Genomic DNA, 22,434 nt, shown 5'->3' with positions numbered 1-22,434 from the left:
TCTCTCCCATTCATGCTCTGTCTCTCTCTGTCTCAAAAATAAACATTAAAAAAAAAAGACGTGGTGTATCTATCTATATATACACACACGCACGTATACATATACGTATACATACACGTCCATACACATATACACACATACACATACGTATACATCTACATATACACATACACATGTTCCCACAGTGGAATATTACTCAGCCATAAAAAAGGATGAGATCTTAGGGGCGCCTGGGTGGCGCAGTCGGTTAAGCGTCCGACTTCAGCCGGGTCACGATCTCACGGTCCGTGAGTTCGAGCCCCGCGTCAGGCTCTGGGCTGATGGCTCGGAGCCTGGAGCCTGTTTCCGATTCTGTGTCTCCCTCTCTCTCTGCCCCTCCCCCGTTCATGCTCTGTCTCTCTCTGTCCCAAAAATAAATAAAAAACGTTGAAAAAAAATTTAAAAAAAAAAAAGGATGAGATCTTGCCATTTGTGACAACATGGATGGACCTAGGGGGCAGTGTATACAAAATGAACACACAAAACAAAACAAAAGCGGACCCCTAGATGCAGGAAATAAACTGTTGGGTACCAGAGGGGCTGGAGAAATGCGTGGAGAGGACTAGGAGGCACAAACTTCCAGTTGTGAAATTATAGGTCGTGGGGATGTGACGTGCTGCATAGGGAACATGGTCAGTCACATCCATGATAACTTTGTATGGTGACAGGTCATAACTAGACTTATGGTGGGGATCGTTTTGTGATGTATAAAGATACCAAACCCATATGATGTACACTTGACATGAATAGGCTACTGTCTGTCAGTTCTGCTTTAATAACACAAGAACGTCATTCTCTCTCCCGCCCTGACCAGGTGTGAGGAAGAAAGCAATCTGACTAAACTGAATTCTCCACCAGGATTGCCCATGACCTTGTCAGCAGGACTTGTTCAAATAAATCTTTAGTGAACACTTCTAGGTCCTTCTGAAGCTCGTGTTGGAAGGCGTCCTGTGGAGGTGGAGGGGACAGGGACAGGAAAGGGAGGGGAGGGAGTTGTCCTGCCCACGCATGGGCCACCCCCGTTCCTTCCACTGTGGGGCCCTGCAGGGGAGAGGGCTGCGGGCTGCAGAATGCTCAGGCCTCAGAAGAGGCTGAACTTCATGGTGAGGGTGCCCGAAGCCTGTTCTGGGCAACTTCCTCCTTGCCACTGACCTGACGGTTGCTTACTTTTATTTTTTACACCTTTTTTTTACTTTTAAAGTTTATTTATTTATTTTTAGAGAGCATGAGAGTGAGAAGGGGAGGGGCAGAGAGAGAGAGGGAGAGAGAGAAACCCCATCAGTTCCGCACTGTCAGCGCAGAGCCCCACGCGGGGCTCGAACTCAAGTACCGCAGGATCACGACCTGAACTGAAATGTAGAGTTGGACGCTCAACCAGCTGAGCCACCCAGGCGCCCTCTCTTTTAACCCTTTTCTTAGGCGTCATTTAAAAAACTTTGCAACTTGTGGGGTGCTCGGGGGGCTCAGTCGGTTAAGCGACCGACTTCGGCTCAGGTCATGATCTTGCAATTTGTGAGTTCGAGCCCCGCGTCGGGCTCTGTGCGGACAGCTCCGAGCTGGAGCCTGCTTCGGGTTCTGTGTTGCCCTCACTTCCTCATGCTCTGTCTCTCTCTGTCTCTCAAAAATAAGTAAACATTAAAAAAAATAAAAAAAAAAACTTAGCAACTTGTTAGAACCTTTTACTATCTTAGGATGATGCCTGGCTCTCAGGCGAAGCAGAGATCTTCCTTCTGGCTTTGCTGTGTGGGAGCGTCTTGAAGCATCACCTTACAAGTTTCAGGGTGTCACTGACCCGTTTTATTGGGAATAACTGACCCGTTTTTGTGGCTGGAGTAAACCAAGCATGTGTCCGCAGCAGGTGTCCCTTTCCAGCTGTCCTCGGGTCTGAGCGGGCCACAGAGGCAGGCTGGTGGCTGTCCAGCTTCTTCCAGACGACACATTCACAGCCCCTCTCCGGCCAGCGGTCCCTTCGCCGGTGGCCCGTGCGCGCCCTCCTGGAGTTTTCGTTTCAGCCCAGGTCCTGCTTCTCAATCATGTTCAGTATTGGGTTACTTGCAGAATGGAGTCATTATCTTTAATGTTCAATAACTGTGCCACAAAGGTAATATAATAAAATTCGAGAAATGTAATTTAGAGAGGCTTTCTACTCAAGCCTGCGTGTGTGTGTGTGTGTGTGTGTGTGTGTGTGTGTTCATTCAGTCTTTCATAACCCCGTCCCCAGGGCTAAGGAGAACCTTGTTTTCCTGCTGCTTCTGCTTGGGTTGTCCTTTTTATTTTGCTCTCATTTTTGCTTGGCAGTGTCCCGAGTGATCTGTGTCAGTGGGGTGTTAGTGTTGGGAGCTGGAAGGCATAGGGACGTCGGGCACTGAGGATGCCCTGAGCTGTGCATCTGTGCTCCGGGCGTGGGTGTGGGTGGTGGAAATGGAGTGCTGTGGCCTTGAACTCTGTGCTTTTCATGCGCCTGAATGCTGTACCTGCTCTGGGTGACTTGACTTGACCCCCAAGCCTGGGCTGCTTCGGCATCTCTCCAGACAGAATGTAGCCGCACAGCAGGTGGACGGCTCTTAAGTGCCTGGGCGGCGAAAAGCCTGGCGCTAGAGAAGGAAGGTTCCTTCCTTCCTTTTATTTCGTTGTTCTGTGGAGGAACGTCAGATGGAATTTAGTCATTCTGATGTACGTTCTTGGAGGAAGCATCGTGATACACAGGCTTCGAATTTGCAGATCAAAACTCTGATTTCCCCTGGGCAGCGTCCCCTGGAGAAATAAGGCAGACCGTTTTGAGTTGTTCCTTTAAGGGGCGCAGACCATCATGGTGGCCCTGTTTCGCATCCCGAGGGGCTGTGGACAGGAAGTCAGTGGCAAGGTTCAGAAAACACTTCGAGCTTTTTCAGAGAAAGGAGTCATAGAGATGGAAGGCCCTGCGGTGGCGTTGGACGCCTCCCACAGGGCCTCCAGGCTCTCATTCCGCTCCAGTCGTAAAGGGAGCGGATCTGTGACAAGTTTCCCCCCCCCACCCCCCCTTACTCTGTTCTCAGAGAATGAGCCACAGGGTCCGGGTCTGACTATCCACGAGAATCCCCTCCAGCAGCGAATCTGCAGTCTTCATCTTACATCTTTGAAGGAGTAGGGGAGCCCCCCCTCTCAAATTTTACAGTTTTTCTTTTTCCTTCTTCTTCAATTGCTTTATAAATAACGAGCTGACTTGTCTTCTTAAGGAGTGCAAGTTAACAAGACTGCCCTTGAACGTCAGCGTCAAACGGAATCCGGTACAGAGCAGGCGTTGGCTTTTCCATCTAGATCACTGGGGTCTCTTCCAGGCCCCCCCTGTGCTGGGGCTGAGGAGGGGAGAACTGGTACAGGTGGGGGGTGGGGACCGGTTCATAAAGGAAAGGTTAAGAAGACCACTTTCGAATTTCACGACACTCTGTTTTCGACCCCTGTGATGTGTTCTTTTAAAAAAAAAAATTTTTTTTTTACATTTATTTATTTTTGAGAGAGAGAGAGAGAGAGAGAGAGAGAGCGAGCACGAGCGGGGGAGGGGCAGAGGGAGAGGAAGACCCAGAATCCAAAGCAGGTTCCAGGCTCTGAGCTGTCGGCACAGAGCCCGACGTGGGGCTTGAACCCAAGAACCGTGAGATCGTGACCTGAGCCAAAGTCGGACGCTTAACCGACTGAGCCACCCAGGCACCCTCCCTCCCACCCCCCAACCCGTGAGGTGTTCTTAAACATGTCCTAGTCTCCTCCAGCTTCTGGGGAAGGACCGCGGAGAGTGAGAGCCCTAAGTAGGGTGTCGTGCCAGTCAAGACATGAATAATGAAGCGCAGACTTGTTAAAGACCTTTATTTGGAATGCAGAGAAATTATCCTTTTTCGAACATCAGACACAACCTTGTATCTTCTAGGGACATATTTATACATGCCGTTGGTGTAACATTTTAACCGAATTAATTAGATACTTGAGTTCAACAAATGGTCAACTCGGGCAGCTTCTTAGCTGGTTTTTAACCAAACCGAGCCCGTCAACTGCTTGAATCAGACCGTCGTTTGTGTGCCAGAGCCGGGCCTCGCGTGACGAGGTGAAACTGATCTGTGATAGGCGGCTGGGGTCAAACTTAAGGAAGATCCAGAGAATTCCAACCACGGAGCCGTTGCACCTCCCGCAATAATGAAATGAAGTCATAATCCCCACCCCTCGAGGTCTCAACGGCTTTCACGTGAAGTGGTATTTTCTGTTCACGTTGAAAAGCACACCAAAGATGTTGATGCATTTGGCAGGTGCGAGGGAGGTGATGAGAGAGGGCTTCCCAGAGGCGTTTGGGCAGTAGAGAGAATTCCACTTGGGGTTTTCTTACGTTCTTTTGGAAACATCACTTTTCAGGGACTTGAACTAATTGACAGAAAGAGATCCGTTAAGCATACTTAGAAAATTTCTTTCTTCTGGTTTTGCGTAGACTGGGTTTGCCTGAGAGCCTTTTTTTTTTTTTTTTTGGACTTCATTCTCAGAATGGTTTGGGCAGATCTGCTTTGACTTGATGGCTTTGGGCGTAAAGAGGCCTGGAGGAGTGTGAGACTGCTCTGGGAGTTAAGGTTTGCTAAGACAGCTCTGGTTCAGACTTGAACTTGCGGGGATGTCTCTGCCTCTCCATGATTCGTCCTTATAACCCTGCATCAAACCCGCTGTTGCGATGTCGATTTCAAGGTGGGTAGGTCTCGGCGAATCTTCAGTGTGGTTGTTTGCCAGCCTACAGTACATGAGCTTACCTGAATTGGGCTCCATTTGCGGCCCGGACTTTGGGGAAGGAAGCTTTAGGGTCCTGGAAGTGGCTGTTATCAGCGCTTGCTAACTCAAGTCTCCCCTCTCCGGCTTTGTAGTTGAGATCCCTTGCTAAAACGTTCTGAATCTCCATGATTACAGGGTAGCACCATTTAATACCAGAGGCAAGCAAAGCTGGAAGAGGTGTGGTTAGTAATCTGAGTGGGGATGATAAGGGCACCAACAAAGAAATTACCCTTGGGATCCTCTGCTGGCATCCCAAGTCTTCATGGGATGCCAGGACCGTTCGGTCAGGAACAAAACTCTTGGTTAGTGAAGTCGACCATATTTTTTCTCCTGTGCATCTGCTGGTTTTCACCCCCTCGTCTTTATTAACTTCATGTCCCTCGCCCAGAACTCCATCCCCTCTCCTTGGTAATTCACGCCCATCACTTTCTGAAACGGCCCAATCAAAGACTCAGCTCTTCCCAGATCCTTTCTACGGCCCCACTGCAGCGCTCTCTAATTTTGTATTTACTCTTTAGTGATTTCATTTACGTTCGACTTCGTCGATGGTGCGTTTCAGAGTATTTGTGGGCCAAGGCAAGTAGAGCTGACCCACTCAAACTAAATTGTGTGAACCACACTACGTTAATTTTCAGTTTCGGGGATTATATTCTCAAAAAAAAAAAACCCCTGGGAGCGATTATCGTTGTTTCCATCGTATAGAGGATGAAACTGACATTCAGAGAGATACAGTGACTTCACCAAGGTCACACAGCATGGTGAGGGGAAGAGGTGGGATTTGAATCCTTATCTTTTGACTCCGTGCCCAGTATTCTTTCCAGAACCACACCCTGCTTCTTTTTTTTTTTTTTTTTTTTTATTTATTTTTGAGACAGAGAGAGACAGAGCATGAACGGGGGAGGGGCAGAGAGAGAGGGAGACACAGAATCGGAAGCAGGCTCCAGGCTCTGAGCCATCAGTCCACAGCCCGACGCAGGGCTCGAACTCATGGACCGCGAGATGGTGACCTGAGCCGAAGTCAGACGCTTAACCGACTGAGCCACCCAGGCGCCCCAACCACACCCTGCTTCTTAAGCGTGGCTGACCAAATAAATTTTGCCTTTGAAAAATTAGGACTCACGGTTTAAAAAGTGGAAGCCTTTGTTAGCAGGAAATACCCTTCTGAACACTATTTTTTTCCCCCCTGGGAAATCACTGGACTTAGAGAAAAGGTGTAGGCACAGCCTTCAGAAAAAGATGTTCTCAAGGTTTATGTATTTCTCCTCTCTCTTTTTTTTAATGTTTCTTTATTTTTGAGAGAGAGACAGAGACAGAGCACAAGCAGGGGAGGGGCAGAGAGAGGGAGACACAGAATCGGAAGCAGGCTCCAGGCTCTGAGCTGTCAGCACAGAGCCCCACGCGGGGCTGGAACTCACGAATTGTGAGATCGTGACCCGAGCCGAAGCTGGACGCTTAACCAACGGAGCCACCCGGGTGCCCCTGATTACTTATTTCTTTATGAAGCATTTGTCAAATGCCAGTCCTGTTCCAGTTACCACGCCGGTTGATGGGAATAGGGACAGTGTCAGATGAGGACAGCATTCCTGCCCTTCCCCAAGGGAGGTGGGACCCACGGTGGCCGACTTCCTGTGTGCTTGTGAATCTGGGAGACGGCCGGCCGGTGTTACGGCTGGTAGGCCAATGTAACCTTCCTCCGCTACAAGTAAGCTTACACTATGCAAAAACTGGTCTTCGGGGTGCTTTGGTGGGTGCATAGATACGCAGTTACACACAGTGGAATATTATCCAGCGTTGAAAAAAGATTTAACTTCTGACACATGCTTCATTCCAGCACGTACCAGGAACCCCAAAGACGTGCTTCGTGAACCTGGACAAATGCTGTGTGATTTCGCTTCTATGATAGGCAAGTTCATGGAGGGAGAAAGTACAGGATACCTGAGCCTGGTAGGAGGCTTTCAGTTTGGGGGCGATGAAAATGTCCTAGAGATGGAGAGCAGTGATCTTTGCAAAACAACGTATGCACTTGCCGTTGACTCATATGCCTCAAAACGGCGAAAGTGGTCAATTTCGTGTCGTGTGTTTTACCACACACACACACGCACAAATGATTTTCCAGAATGTTGCCCACGATCCTTAGAAACACGTTTAAAGCAAGAGGAAGATGGGCGTCGTCGTGGCAACCGGTCTGGGGAAGGCGGACGAGACCCCACATGCCACCAAGGGGTTTTCGGAAAGCAGAAAGCGTCGGGATGAACAGCCTTCCCGTGAGACGTGAGCTGTTTCGAGAGTGTTCAGAGCGGTTCTGGCGAGGGCAAAAAACTGGACCAGGATCTGGGTAGCTCTTTCACAGTCGATTGGGTAATGAGAAGAGCTGTTCGCGGAGAAACGAGAACACATGTACTGGAAGGCTGCCTTTGCTTAATGTTCCACGCAATACAGGAGGCCAGATGGCATTTTATGTGGTTTTCACAACTGTGATTTTGGATTGATTACTCAACCTGTTTGTGTTCCTAACCCGGCTCCCTGCCTCCCGCCTGCCTGTGCGCGTCCCCCGCCTTCCCAGAGCCGGGTTTGAACGGTGGCATTGTTGAGTTTTTCCTTGGGATCGCCACATCAGTGCCAGCCTCTCCTACCTGCAGACCCATTCGCCTACCCGGAGTCTAGCGCGGAAAAGAAAACCCCTTTTCCAACAGGTCTGATCGAATGAATGGCTTTCACTTTGCGTTCCTATTCAATTCTGGATTTATTTTTTTCAAGCTCGGGTCACCCGCTTGATGGGTCCTGAGAGGTCGTGTTCTGATCCCGTGATGACTTTCCCTTACCCGCTGACCTTCCGTCATAGGGCGGTGGTTTCGTAAGAAAAGCTAATTCATTTTCTATATAAAGTATGAAAAACGGAATAAAATAGAATAAAGGGCAACATTTGCACGGCATGTCAGAATTTTCAAAACACTCTTCCCGTATGAAATCTCTTTCGGTCTTTTTTCACCTTTCTGTGTCTGGTACTTTGCCCAGCACTTGACATAGCCATCCTGAGAAAGAGGTGAGCACGTGTCCCCACTTCATATGAGGAAACTAAGGCACAGAGAAGTTAAAGGAGTATGCCTGAGGATGCACAGCTACCGCTGGTTAGAGCTGGATCTGGAGATTGTATCTGCTGGGTTCGCACCCAGTGTTCTTTCCACCATCCCACAATACGTACAGGAAAAGAAAAGCCAACGTAGCATAAATAATCTCAGCATTAAGCACCATTTTCAGCTATGTCCGGATCCTTGTTGTTCTTTATTTTTTTTATTTTTATTTTTTAAAGCTTATTTTGAGAGAGCACGCACAAGTGGGGGAGGAGCACAGAGAGAGAGAGAGAGAGAGAGAGAGAGAGAGAGAGAGAGAATCCCAAGCAGGCTCTGCACCGTCAGCACAGATGTGGGGCTCGAACTCACGAACCGTGAGACCACGACCTGAGCGGAAACCAAGCATCAAACGCTCAACTGATTGAGCGGCCCGGGTGCCCCTCATTGTTGTACTTTATTAAATAAGTCACAGTGGCCATTTGAGCGCTGCAAAATTTTCTTTTCACTTTTCTTTGTTCTTTAGTAGCTCTGCGGTGAGGGTCTTTGCTGGGCCCATTTCAACAGATGAGTCGGAGACTGAGCAGGATGTGGTGAGGGGCCCTGAGGCAGGGGGCCTGCTTTGGCCCCTGCGACTGGGCTCCCGTCGCCCCAGCAGGGAAACTTCTCGAAGTGCTGGTCAAGCGGGCTGCCGTGCTGCCCGGCCGAAATTCTGGCACCACACCAGGAGCGCGAGCGTCGTGAGTGTGTTATCTTCATCTCTGTGCGTCTGGTATTTTGCCCAGTGCTTGACGTAGCAGGAACTCAGTAATTATTTGTTGAGCGGAACCTCTGAAGATATTGGCTCCTTCTTGGAGGGAGGTACCATATAATGACTTGCTCGACGAGAAGTCACCGTAGTAAGATTTCAGACGTAGCCCGTTCGTTACTTCTTCTCCCCCCTACTTTCCCCAGGAGGTTTTTCCTGTCTTTAGTTCAAGTTCCTCTTAAAACACAACCGTCATCCTTCTGTTGGTAGGGGCAGAAATGAGCTAAAATCTCCTTGGAGGACAGTGAAGTGCGATGCTAAAGTGTGGACCCTCTTCTGTGGTTTCTGCGGCGCCCCCTGGTCCCCCCCTGGCCTGCAGTGTGCAGGAGGGGAGGCTGGGGCTCCCTGGCCGTGGCGCTCTGGGTTATTACAGTGACAGAGTTTGGACCTGAGCTTGAGCAGGGATCATCCTGTTTCCTGTTGGAATCGATTTTCTGTCCAACTTTCATTTCCTATTCTACATTCCTCTGGGGTCAGAACAGCTTTGTCAGACAAAAGCAGGGCTTTCCTCTTTGGAGATATTCCTGGATTCTCTTCAGCCGTGTGTTTATCTAAGTGGACAGCCAGGCGATGCAATAAAGTGTCTGCCCAGCCAAACTCCGGCTGTCCTGCCTGATGTCATGCTATGGGGGCCAGGCTCACGGGCCGGAGCCCCAGGTCGCCCTGTCACAGGTCTGTCACAGGTGCCCTGTGTCTTCCCTCCCAGGTCCGTCTTCATTTGTCAGGTGGCCTTCCTTCTCTGCAGCCTGCATCGGAGAGCTCTTCAGGAGACAGGAAATGTTATCAGTTCAAATGTTCACTGCTTAAATGAGCCTGGTTCAAAGCTTAACAGCCTGTTGCTGACCTCGAACTGGATCTCACAGAAATCCCTGCTGAGGCCCTGTGCCTTCCAGTCGTGCCTGGTTATTTCCCAGTAAACGTTAAGATCACAACCTCCAGACCATCCGACAGTTGCCGAGATTTGTGAAGACAAAATCCTTTAGCGGCTTGAGAGGCTAAGTAGAAGCAGCCCCGGGTCCCCAAGTCTCCAGTCCCCACGTTTGTTTGAGCTTCTCGGTCTCAGTCCCAAGGCCTCCGCGCATGTGCTGGGATGTCTGAATCAAATGGGACGGCGACATCGGCAAGCTACCATTTTGTCAAGCTTTCCGAAGACAAGGAATTTCATTTGATCTGTTATTGTGACTTACGTCAGCACGTCTTCTAACGTCGTCTTCCGTCATGTTTCTTGGATTTACGCACGGTAGACTACATCGGCTTATTTGCTGCTTCACAATCAAGGCCCTGTTTCCTGATGTGTGATCGTAACGACAGGATTCTACAGATCGGCATGTTGTTATCAGCGGTAGTCAGAAAAATCGAATGTAAATTTATTGTAACGCCATAAAGGGTGCAGGCCCTTTGGGCCTCAATAATCTCTCGTTGGGAGAGAAAGCTGGTGATGTGGTGAAAATCTTGCAGGACTTGTTTTGGTATTACTTCTAAAACGTGATGGCTAAGAGTACACAAACATGTTTGTGTGAATTGAGTCACGCAAAAGCATCCAGTTTTATTCAGCCATAAATTGGACATTGCATCATTTGGACACAGGATTGAAGGAAGGTGGTTCCATAAATTTAGGGACAAAGAAAGTCATAGCTTCCTTGTTGCTCAGCACCCCACCCCTTTTATCCGTCATGGAAGCAGTAAGGAACATTGAGGAATTTTCCCTGTGTATCAGGGAATCGTGGTCATTTCTTCCAGAACATGAAGAAGTCTTGGTGGTAGAGATGGGGAATGGCCATCGGTATGGTGATTCGGAAAAACCAGAAAAACCAGAGCATTTGAGTTCTATTTTCAATGCTGCTTCTAAATTTTTTTAATGTTTATTTATTTTTGAGAGAGAGAGAGAGAGAGAGACAGAATCTGAAGGAGGCTCAGAGCCTCATGTGGGACTCGAACTCACAAGCCATGAGATCATGACCTGAGCCAACATTGGAGACACTCAATTGACTGAGCTGTCCAGATGCCCCTCTCAGTTCTGCTTCTAACATGTTCAATGACCTTGACCAAATTTCTTTACCTCACTGGATCTGCATTTCCTTATCTGTATAAAGAAATTTCCAGACCAGGGTTCTTAAAGATCCTTTCCAGTTCTGACACTGAATTCCATGCATCAGCTTACTTGATTTTTTTGCGCAATCTTAGAGGAATTAATTTGGATTCATTAACTGTTTGCATCTGGGTAACTTGCACACCTGAAGAACGTCTTCATTCTTCTTCTTACATTAACTAAAGGAAACATGCTGTGGGCGAAACGAGGAATCCCCAGAAACCAAAGCTAAGAGAAACCTCTGTTTCAGAGCACGTGCTCGTGAAATGTCTGCGTCGGCACTCCAGCCATGTGGGACGCCTCTGCCCCCGGTAGCAGGTCCTGAGGTTTCGGGGTTGTCACTGGCTCTTGTACTATGAAATGACACCTTGTTCAGCTGTGTGACAACAACGTCCAGAGGGGAAGGCGTGGAAGCCTGTGAGGGCCCCGTACCGGCACAGGCTTTCCCCCCAGAGCAGATGTGATACTTCTCAACCTAGTGACTTTGTTGGAAGGTTTTCCAACTCCAGAGTCTTCTCCACTTCAAGTGAGGATCCCTGGGGATGCTCTCAGAGTAGCTGATCACCTGACACTAAAGAAAAACAAAAAAGCATTCCTGTTCCAGGAGAGGAAACCAGCCACGTACCCAAGGGGCACATTCTGCATTGTCTTTTGGAGAAAGGAAAATACACTCATGACAAATGAGTCTGATGGAGTTTCAGTCTCATTCTTTGACGATCTCAGAGAGCCAAGTTTTGGAACATCCCCTCCGGGCTCAGTTCTAATCATGGAGGTTCACAGACATCACAGTAACTCAGTCTCCTCTCTGGTCCAGCCAGGTACCAGAAAAGACCAGAAAAAGGCTCAGTGTTGATGGCAACACTGATGGGGAGTCAGGAGGATATTTTTACTCTGGAAGGTATATCCGACTAATGATACAAAATGGACTTGGTGTCATTTCAGATTCTGCTCTTGAATCCATAGAGTGAGGAAGAAGGATTCCTCGTCTTTCCTTTTGCTCTTCCCCTCTTTGCTTCTGAATATCTTTTCGTCTTCTCCTTTCTCTGCGATCTATTCTCCATCAGTTTACAGACAAGCCCGTGTGGAAATAAAAATCAAATGACCCGCAAGCGTCTCTTACTGTCGTCCCAGCTTTCCAGCCGCTGCCAGCTTTTTGAAAGAAAAGCCTATGCTCTGAAGAAAAATGCACTGCTCGCAACTGCTTCACCTCTTTTCTTAAAAATGTTTATTTTTTTAACTTATTTTTTAAATGTTTATTTATTTTTAAGAAAGAGAGGGAGACAGAGTACAAGCAGGGGAGGGGCAGAGAGAGAGGGAGACACAGAGTCCGAAGCAGGCTCCGGGCTCTGAGCTGTCAGCACAGAGCCCGACGGGGGGCTCGAACCCACGACCTGGGAGATCATGACGCCCCGAGACAGCACCAATGCTCTTGACTCCATTTCCAATCTGGAAAATCTTTCCCCGTTTTGGCTTTCTCTCACATGGGGCTGATGAGTCTTAAGTGGAGTGATGTATGTGGATCCCTCAGAAGCTGCTCACGGAGTTAATAATAAACATTAACTGCTCTTGGTATTTTGGGGGCACTGGGTTTCCTGGTTTGATGCTCCCTGCCCCTTTCTCTTCTGCTGGTTTTCTTTATTCTCCCTGCTCCTGTCCTCAGCCCAGAGTAGATTTCCCATGAAACTGGTGAGGTTTGAGCTTTTGGGGGTCTCTTGCCTGCACGTGTCACCGCACGGTGTGGAGCAGGTGTGCTGTGTGTTCCCATGCCGTGTGTTTTTCTCGGGTTTTCATCGCGGGTGGCAAAGACTACCCCCTTCCACCCTGTTCCCCTGGTCAGGAGGGGTTGGGGGAGCTGTGCACGCTGCTGACGGCCTGCGGAGCTGAAGTCCTGCCGGAGGTCCGTTTCGCTTGCACGCCGTGGGTTATGTTTACGTGGTCCGCAGTCACCTCTGTGTCTAGTTAAGTTAGTGCCGGGATCCCTGTGTAGGAGTGGCTCCCTCCTGCCCACCGCGCCGGCTCGCTCAGGTCCAGAGGCCACATCGCAAGATGAGAACGTTATCTGGGGTCAGCACCAGAAGTGGAGGAGAGAGGTATAGAGCCAGAAGCTGGACTGTGGGAACTTTTCTAAACCACCCCATTTAAACATCATCCCCGTGCTGGGAAAAGGACTGACTCGTCTCCTCTCCGTAAAAACTGGTATTACGAGCTTGTTGTCATGTGAAGAGAAAATCAAAATTATACTGACCGAATATGTCGAAAGGTGCACAGGTGGCAAAAGACAAAAATAGGTGAATTGGGCTATGTGAAAAATTAAAAAAAAAGTGTTTGTGTGAAATGAGGTCATCGAGAAAATGAATAAACAGCCCACAGGATGGGAGGACATTTTGCAAATCATTTATTTTATAGGAGACATGTATCCAGAATATATAAAGAGCTCTTACAACTTAATAATAAAAAAGGCAACCAAATTAAAAAAGGAGTAAACAGACCATTGGTTGCCAGAGGGGAAAGGGGTTGGGGCCGGCAGACAAAATAGGTCAAGGGGATTAAGAGGTACAAGCTTCCAGTTACAGAATAAATAAGTCACGAAGATGAAAAGTACAGCATGAGGAATATAATCAGTAACATAACAGGTAGTAACTAGATTTATTGTGGGGATCATTTCATAATATATAAAAGTGTTAAATCTCTATGATGCACATCTGAAACCAATAGGATAACGTATGTAAATTATATTTCAGTTAAAGAAATTGAACAGGGGCGCCTGGGTGGCTCAGTCAGTTAAGTGTCTGACTCTTGATCTCAGCTCAGGTGATGATCTCATAGTCGTGAGATCGAGCCCCCCGTGTTGGGCTCTGCGCTGACAGCTCAGAGCCTGCTTGGGATTCTCTCCCTCTCCCTCTGCCCCTCCCCCCGCCCGCACTCTCTCAAAATAAATAAATAAACATTAAAAAAAAAGGAAAGAAAAAACAAAAATGAACAAAGCATTTGAATAGACATTTCTCCAAGGAAGGTATATAAATGGCCACAAATACATGAAAAGATGTTCTACATCATCAGCCATCGGGGAAATGCACGTCAAAGCTACACTGAGATATCACTCACACCCACTAGGGTGCCTGGAACAACAAAGACAGACGATATGAAGTGTTAGCCAGGGTATAGTGACATTAAATCTTCGTATGTTGCTGGAGGAAATGAAAAAGGGACAGCCAGGGTGGAAACAGCTTGACCGAACCTCAAAAAGTTCAGCGTAGGGTTACCTTATGACCCTCCAATTTTCACACCCCAGTATATACCCAGGAGAAATGAAAAAAACAAAAAACATAGTTCTACACGACAACTTGCGCACAGACGTAGATAACAACATTATTCATAGTAGCCAAACCGTGGAAACAATCCGTATGTCCATCATCTGACGAGTGGATGGACAAAATGTGGTGTATCCCAAAAACGGAATAGTATTTGGCAATAAAAAGGAAGGAAGTAGGGATACGCCCTACCACGCGGGGCAATCTTGTGAACATTCTGGTAAGTGAAAGAAGCCGGACGCAAAAGACCCCACGTTGCGTGATACCACTTTTATGAAATGGTCGCAGTGGGGAAACCGGGAGAGAAAGTTAGCACAGTGGTATTACCGGGGACCGAGGTGGGGGGTGACAGCTCGTGAGTAGGGGGCCTCTTTTGTGGGGGATGAGAGTGTTCCAAAATCAGTGACAGCTGTAAGCCCTGTAAACGTACCAAAACACATACGTGTTAAGGGGGTGGATTGTATAGTGTGTAAATTATACTTCAGTGAAGGAGTTTGAAACATGTAGGGAAGAAAAAAAAAAAAGCTTTCAAGAGGTGTGTCCGTAATTCTACGATTTATTCAGTGCCTTCCAATGAAGTCCAAACTCCACAGCTTGGTTTTTCAAGGCGTGTTATCTCTATAACTCTTTTCTTCCTTCATTTGTTCACTTGTAAACCTGATGCCTATTCCAATGCCGTTAATTCACCGTGCTGGCTGTGTCTTCTCCTTCCAGAGAGATATTCCCTTCATCCTTCTTTTGCAGCCCTCAGCATAGTCTGCCCTGTGTTCTGTTTATTTCTGTCTCCATCTCACTGAGATCTCTTTGAGGTCAGGAGATGTGCGCCCCCACGTTGGCATCTCCCGGAGCCCCGGCCCCTGGTCGTATCCGGCTGGTACCTGATAAATTTTTACCTCGCGGTAGGATGAATGGATTGCGAAATTGTTAGACACGACCCTGGATCTGACACTGCCTTTACCTCCCTCGCACGAGTTTTTCAAGAACAGCGCGAGATCAGACATACAAAGACGTTTCGGGAAACCCTTAAAACTCTCACCGTGCAAGGCATTATTATTATCTGTCACCCTGGTTACTCTTCAAATTAATGTCAGTCAACTTTTGGTGGCACACTTAAGATCCCTTATCGTCTGCGTTAGTTTGTCAGATGAGGTAATGCACTTTTTTTGGGTACAGTTGTCACTGAAGAGATTGGCAGTGTTTCGTAGCGGTAAACAAAACTGTCTCGCGCACGGGGCCCTGACAGAGAGGGAATAGGGTACCAGAAGCTCTGTGAAAACACTTACATCCATCTCAGCAAGAAGGAGTTGTGATCTGCTAAATAAATTAGCGTTCTGTTCTGTTTCTCCACTCCCCTGCTAACGAGCGAGCCCTGGAGACTCCTGGTCCTGGGCGATAAGCCCCCGATACCCATTCAAGTTCAGTTGAAAGCTCCTTCCTCTAGGGATCTCAGTTTAAAAACAGGATTCTTTAAGTAAATATATTTATCAAACTAAGAATAGTTAAAATATACAGAAATGCATAGAGAATGAGGTAATAAACCTATGTTTAACAAATGCTTTTTTTTTTTTTTTGGCCATACTTGCTGTGGAGTTTCTGTTTTTTTAATTTTTTTTTTTATTTTTAACATTTATTTATTTTTTGAGAGACAGAGACAGAGCATGAGCAGGGGAGGGGCAGAGAGAGAGGGAGACCCAGATTCCGAAGCGGGCTCCGGGCTCCCAGCTGTCAGCACAGAGCCTGACGAGGAGCTGGAACCCATGAACCGTGAGATCATGACCCGAGCCGAAGTCAGATGCTTAACGGACTGAGCCTCCCAGGTGTCCCTTGAGTTTCTCTTTAATGCAAACATTTCCGAGACTGTCGAATCTCTCCTTCCCCTCTGAAGCCCCATGTTCCTTCCCCTCCTTAAAAGTAATGATTGTGGGGGCGCTTGGGTGGCTCAGTCGGCTAAGTGTCCAGCTTCGATCTCACAGCCCATGGGTTCGAGCCCCGCGTTGGGCTCTGTGCTGACGGCTCGGAGCCTGGAGCCTGCTTCTGATTCTGTGTCTCCCTCTCTCTCTGCCCCTCCCCTGCTCACTCTGTCTCTCTCTCTCTCAAAAATAGATGAACATTAAAAAAAAAAAAAAGTAACGATTGTCTTCTACCAGGAACCCTTAATGGGTCGATCTTCCAACTTTGATGTCAACTCTTGAGGCCGTTGTCTAACTTCAACACTGTTCATCTCCTCTGTTCCCCATATTCAGAGTCCACGTTGGAGCCCATTGAATGGGGATTTTCCCCGAGTCCTTTTGAGTCAGCCTCTGGGTCAGGGGAGGACAGTTACACAGGGACACTTGTCACCACATTCCTGGAGTTCTGGCAGGAGGAGGGAGAAGGCTGTGTGGTCTTGTCTTTGAAATCTGAAAGTTTGGTGACCCCGAGGACCTCTTGGATGTGGTGTGGTGCAATTTCACAGACTACCACTTTGCGGATCAATCCAGTTCCATAGCGGTTTTGAGGAAAATGGCACCGTGCTAGGTACTGGGGAGAGGAAAATGACACGATGTGTGTGGGGACACGCGTGTGAGTGCACACATCTTGTTCTCATCTGTACCTGCCTCATTCGGAGGTAAGCTTGTGAGGTCTTTTTAAAACCCACGCAGTGATAGAAACATAAATCCACATCTTAGGTCCCACCGGCATTTGGAACACAGGCTACGAGGCATGAAGACTGCCTGGTGTGGCCCCGGACTTGGTCATGAGCTTCTCGGTACAGAGTTGAAAGAGCGGAATGGGATCAGTGGCACGCTTTAGGGCCCTCAGGCTCAAAGCAGGCTAGTTGCCCAAGGAGGCATGTCGTTTCTGGTACAGGTGCCTGGGACCCATTTCCCCGAGGTGAGAACTCCACCCCGATGGGGTGTGGAGGGGGACTGACCGGGACATTGTAGCAACACGTGCAGTACTCTGAGCGGTGTGGGATGTGCAGGGAGCACAGCTGAGGGACGGAGATTGACATGACCAGGAATGCCTGGTCCCCAAGGGCTATTAGTGCCAATAATGCTGCCAGTGGCCTTGTGATGGTTCATTCTAGGGGTTAACTTGATGAGCCATGGGTTCTCAGGTGTTTGGTCAAGCATTATCCTCGGTGTGTCTGTGAGTGTGTTTTTGGAGAAGATTAGTATTTGAATCCACAGATGGAGTAAAGCAGATTGCCCTCCCCGGTGAGGGTGGGCCTCATCTAATAAGGTGAAGGCCTGAATAGAACAAAAAGGCTGGTGCCCCTTTGAGTAAGAACAAACTCCCCCTGCTTGGCTGCCTTTGATCTGGAGCACTGTTTTTTTGTTTTTTTGTTTTTTTTCCCCCTGCCTTTGGACTAGAACCGAAGCATGGTCTCTCCCTGGGTCTGGAACCTCCTGGCCTTCAGACAAGAACTGCCCCACTGGCTCTCCTGTATGTATGTGTCTACACACACATGTGCCCACGTACATCCCGTTACTTCTGCTTTTCTGTAGACCCCTAACACAAACATTCAATCTGCAGAGACAGATAGCACGGGCCTTAGGTAATAGCCATAAAATTTCTTTGGGCTCATGGGCTTTCTAACTGAAATCATTGAATGGAGGGAGGATTTCATACTCTCTTGTCTATTAAGTATTCTTACAATAATAACAATATCAGGGCGCCCAAGTGGCTCAGTTAGTTAAGTGTCCAGCTCTTGACTTTGGCTCAGGTCGTGATTTCATGGTTCATGGGATCGAGCCCCGCGTTGGGCTCTGTGCTGACAGCTCAGAGCCTGGAGCCTGATTCATTCAGGTTCTGTGTCTCCCTCTCTCTCTGCCTCTCCCCAGCTTGTGCTCTCTCTCTCTCTCTCTCTCTCTCTCTCTCTCTCTCTTTCTCTCACAAATAAATACAACTTTAAAAACTTATTAAAAAATGCTTAAAAAAACAACTCAGTAATAACATTTATGGCATACTTCGAAGCACTTTACGTATATTAGCTCACATAAGCCTCATAACGATATTCTAAGGGAACCGAGGCGCTCAGAGGTCTGGGAAGGCGTCCAAGGTCACAAAACTGGGAAACGATGTGATATTTTCGGGGTCCTAATCTGAGTAAAGCCGATCTTCCATTTGCTGCCAGGGGTGAAAGTAGGAGAGGGCCCCGTTGGGGAGAACCACACAGGTATTGGCCCTTTGACCCCCAGGCTTCTCTGTGTCTCTGGAAAGGAGGGACAGACACGTGCACAGTGCTGCTTGCTGATGGCAGTGAGAGAGCTTGCGGGAAGAGGGGCGCCCGCAGGAGGCAGTGTGGGGGCCGCCGGCTGAAAAGCGGTCACAGCAACTCCTGATCCCCCCCCCCACCCCAGCTGCGAATTTAGGAAGCACTTCCTGGGGTCACGCGCAGCCAGCAAGGACCAGAGCAGGGATGGTGGGGAGGTTGTTTGACGTGGAATTCGGTGCTTCCCGCACCACCCTGCTCCCTCACTGGTTCCGTCCACACCTCGGGGGATCTCTACCGAGAGCCGGGTCCAAATCCCAGCATGGAGCCCCAGGAGAGACCTGGCTTAGAGAGCGCACGCAGGTTCTCGAGGAGCGGAAGGGGAGAGAGAGGTGAGGCTGGCGTCTCCCTGTTTGGGCATCGTTCTCGCCTCCTGGGTTTTTCCTTTGTGGTTATCCACTTCGTGGGATCCTAACCTCAGCTCCCGAAGAGCACGCGTGACCCGCGGAGCAGTGTCCCGAGTAGGCCCGCATCTCTGCCATTGGCCCACCTTGGGTCTGGACGGAGGCTCTCGCCGTCATCAGTGGATAGGACTGTGCTTAATAAAGCTGCCTCTGAAGTTGAGGCTTCTGAGACCCACGTGCTACCGTCTCCCCTGGGACGGGGTTCTGCCCGCTCTTTGGGGACCCAGGCTTATCTGCTTAGAATCGGCCGAGCTGGGTTGGGTGTGGTCACAGGTGTATCAGCCTGAGGGCTTCCTGGGGTCGTGGGTGGGGAGGCCGCGTGTAGGTCTCAGACCGTCCAGTGTGGAGGTGGCTGTCCGGGGGGGGGGGGTGGGTAATGGGCACCGGGATTGGAGGCTCCTGACACACCGCTTCCGGCCCGTCACCCTGCCGCCTCCCTTCCCGCCAGGTGAATATTACTTAGACACCCAGCTTCTGATTAAAACTGCGTGATGGAACTTGTACCCAGGATGCGGCCGGTGGCCCGTGTCGGCTTGTTGGAGTTAAAAAATATATTTTAATTTGTTCGGTTCTCTGGGGAAATTATCTGCGCCCGCATGTGATAATCAGCTTTCACAAAACCTGAAATTATTCGAGCCACAAAAATGAGATTTTTCATCTACATGAATGAAGAAGTCTTTTGCTCCGCCCCCCACCCCCAGCCTTTTTCTTTCTTTCTTTCTTTTGTTTCTGTTTTTGTTTTTTTTGTTTTTTTGTTTTTGAGAGGAGGGGAGATTAAGAACATTTGAATTCATTCCTCCCCTTCTCCCCCAGGACACTGCCGTTAACGGTTGTAACAAAATGCTTAGACCACTAGTACCTGGTGCAACATCTTTGCGTGCATTTTTTCTCTTTTTATCCTAAACGTCACGCCAACTCTTAAGGTTGGGGAGTGGTGAGTATTGCCCTCCGCTTCATGGAAGAAAGTGGGTCACTGGGAAGCTGAGATTTGCCCAAGTTCACTTGGCCGATGGGTCGCAGAGTCGGGACCAGAACCCAGCTCTCCCGGTAACCAGATCAACACCCTTCCCCCCCTTACCAGGAGGCCTCGAAGGAACACTAGCGGGAGGGGGTCTCTAAGGAACCGAGTTGGGGATGAAAGTGGATTCATGTGGCGCCCCGTCTGCACCCGTCAGGATCAGCTCCGTTAAGTTGTAATGCGAAATCCCAGTGGTTTAACTTGTTTATGCAAAGTCCCCTGTGGGTCCGTGTCCCCAAACCGCGTGGATCTCATGACCCCTCTGCGCCAGCATGAAGCCTCCGGGGGCGCTGAGGCAGGGAAAGGGGGACCGAAGGGCTGCGTGTTGGGTTCTCAGTGCTTCCGCCTGGAAGGGACAGAGTTCGGTGCCGGCTGCGTGGCCCTGGCCAGGGGCACGAGGAGCTGGGCACCGTGTCTTCTGTGTGTCCCAGAAGGGGAGGAAAACCACGAGCGGTGACTGCCACGGCGTCTGCAGGCCGGGGGCGGGGGTCTGCGCTGGGGCGCGGGGTCCCCTCGGACAAGCACCTGTGTCACAGATCCCGAGGGAAGCAATTCCTACTACCAGAAGTCACGCTGTAGGCACCTGTAAGTAGATGTTTTATGGGAATAAACCCCGCAGCCTCTCCTGGGTGTCCGGGTTCAAGGCTCGCAATGACGGGTTTACGGATACCATTTTCCTGGTTCAACCTTCTGATGATTCGCCTCGACCTGAGGAAGCAAAGTCTGAATGAGAGGGATTTGGCCCCTGACGCCTCCTTCGTGCTCATTGTTACCCCCCCCCCCCCCCCCCCCGCCACCCCGCTCATGCCTCCTCCCGTCACTCAGGTCTCAGCACCTTGGAGAAGCTCCTTCTGTTGTGCTCTGTCAGCCCCTCTGGGTAGCCTTATCAGCAAGTGGATCTTTGCAGGCTAGTATCCTGGGCGTGTCCGTGCATCCCTAACTAGGTGGCAGACGGGATCAAGGGGAGCACTGGGCCCTCTGAGTGACACTCAGCACAGGCTTAGCTCGTCCACAGAGGTGACTGAACACACACGCGCGTTTCTTAAACACAGGAGTGACATGCGAGGGGGCGAACGAGGCCAGACTAGACAGCGTGACGTGCTTGGCTCTCACGTCCTTCTCCATCGGCGGCGTGCCAAGCCGTCGTCAAGACGCTTGGTTTTGAGCTTGGCCCCTGTGTCCCTTGACCCCGGCGTCAGTGCTCTTGGCAAATACCCTGGTATTTCGCTACCTTGCCTTAGAAGTGGCAGACGCACCGTGTTCTAATATGCAGCGTCTTTTTCTTCAGCAAGGTTCCAAGTCACGTGATGATACACGGTGAGTGGCAGGGTGCCCTCAGATACCTGAATTATTCGGCTTCTCATCCCCAAGTTATGGTCCGGTGGGTCTAGAGGTTCACTTTGGGAGGATAAACGTCCCCAGGATGGTGGTGACGATTGCACAACCCTGAATCCCCTGAACTGGACACTTAAGAAGAGTTGAAACTGTAGATTTTATGTGTATTTTACCATTGTAAGAATTAGATTCCCATTATTATATGTGTATATATATGTACACACATATGTAATTAGTAATTACATATAGAAATTATAATATATATATATTATATTATATATGCTATATTAATTGCATTATTACCTATTGTATTGTCATAGGTAAGCGACAGGCACATGTACACCATTCAGTATAGGGCCACCTCACTAGACCGCAGGCTGTTTCATGCCACAGGCTAGCGTGTGATTGCTCTTGCCTGGGCCGAGTACGTTTTGGCTCCCTGGCTTCTTATTTGGGAAACTTATTCCCCAAAGGAGACTCATTCTGGCTCAGTAGAAACATTCTCCGCCTCTTTTCCCAAGATGAAGACCCCAGCTCAGTGATTTCCAAATCTTTTTTTTTGAACTCTCAGCGACCTCTTTTGTTATTTTTCCCCCCTCTGATAGAATTCGCCTTAAAAAACAGTTTTATCTGTCTTCGTCTTTGTCTGAGTGACTTATTTCGCTTAGCACATGATTTCACTCCTATGCAGAATGTAAGAAACAAAGCCAGTGAGCAGGGAGAAACCTAGAAAGAGAGGGACAAGCCGAGAAACAGACTATTTATTTTTGTGTGTGTGTGTGTGAGAGAGAGAGAGAGAGAGAGAGACAGAGAGAGACAGAGAGACAGAGAGAGACCGAGCGGGGGAGGGGCAGAGAGAGAGAGGGAGAGGGAGAATCCCAAGCAGGCTTTGCACTGTCAGCACAGAGCCCACACAGGGCTCGAACCCGTGAACTGTGAAATCATCATGACCTGAGCCTAAATCAAGAGTCAGATGCTCAACCGACTGAGCCACCCACGCGACCCAAGACTCTTAACTAGAGAGAGCAAATTGCTGGTCACCAGAGGGGAGGGGGTGGGGGATGGGCGAAACAGGTGATGGGGATTAAGGAGTGCACCTGTTGTGAGGCACACAGGGCGGTGTATGAAAGTGTCCAATCACTAGATTGTACACTTGAAACTAATGTTACGTTGTATGTTAACTATACTGGAGTTAAGATAAAAAATAAAAAAAAATTGGTTTACACCAATTCATACCCCTGCATTTATTAAGTAACAACTCATTTGTCCTCCTTGTGCCGGCATAGACACCTGTAACCGCCCAGCGGTGTTTGTGATTGGCTGGG

General features: G+C 49.0%; 1 protein-coding gene across 1 annotated transcript in view; it reads left to right on the top strand.

Moving 5' to 3' along the window:
• KIF26B (kinesin family member 26B) overlaps window positions 1-22,434 on the top strand; it is a 464,521-nt gene that overhangs the window by 103,979 nt on the left and 338,108 nt on the right. The gene's annotated exons all lie outside the window — the stretch shown is intronic.

The sequence above is a fragment of the Panthera onca genome, chromosome F1 (genome assembly GCF_046562875.1).
Source record: "Panthera onca isolate mPanOnc1 chromosome F1, mPanOnc1 haplotype 2, whole genome shotgun sequence".
NCBI lineage: Eukaryota > Metazoa > Chordata > Mammalia > Carnivora > Felidae > Panthera > Panthera onca.
Note: the sequence above shows the minus strand (reverse complement) of the source record. Positions and strands in the feature narration are given on the sequence as shown.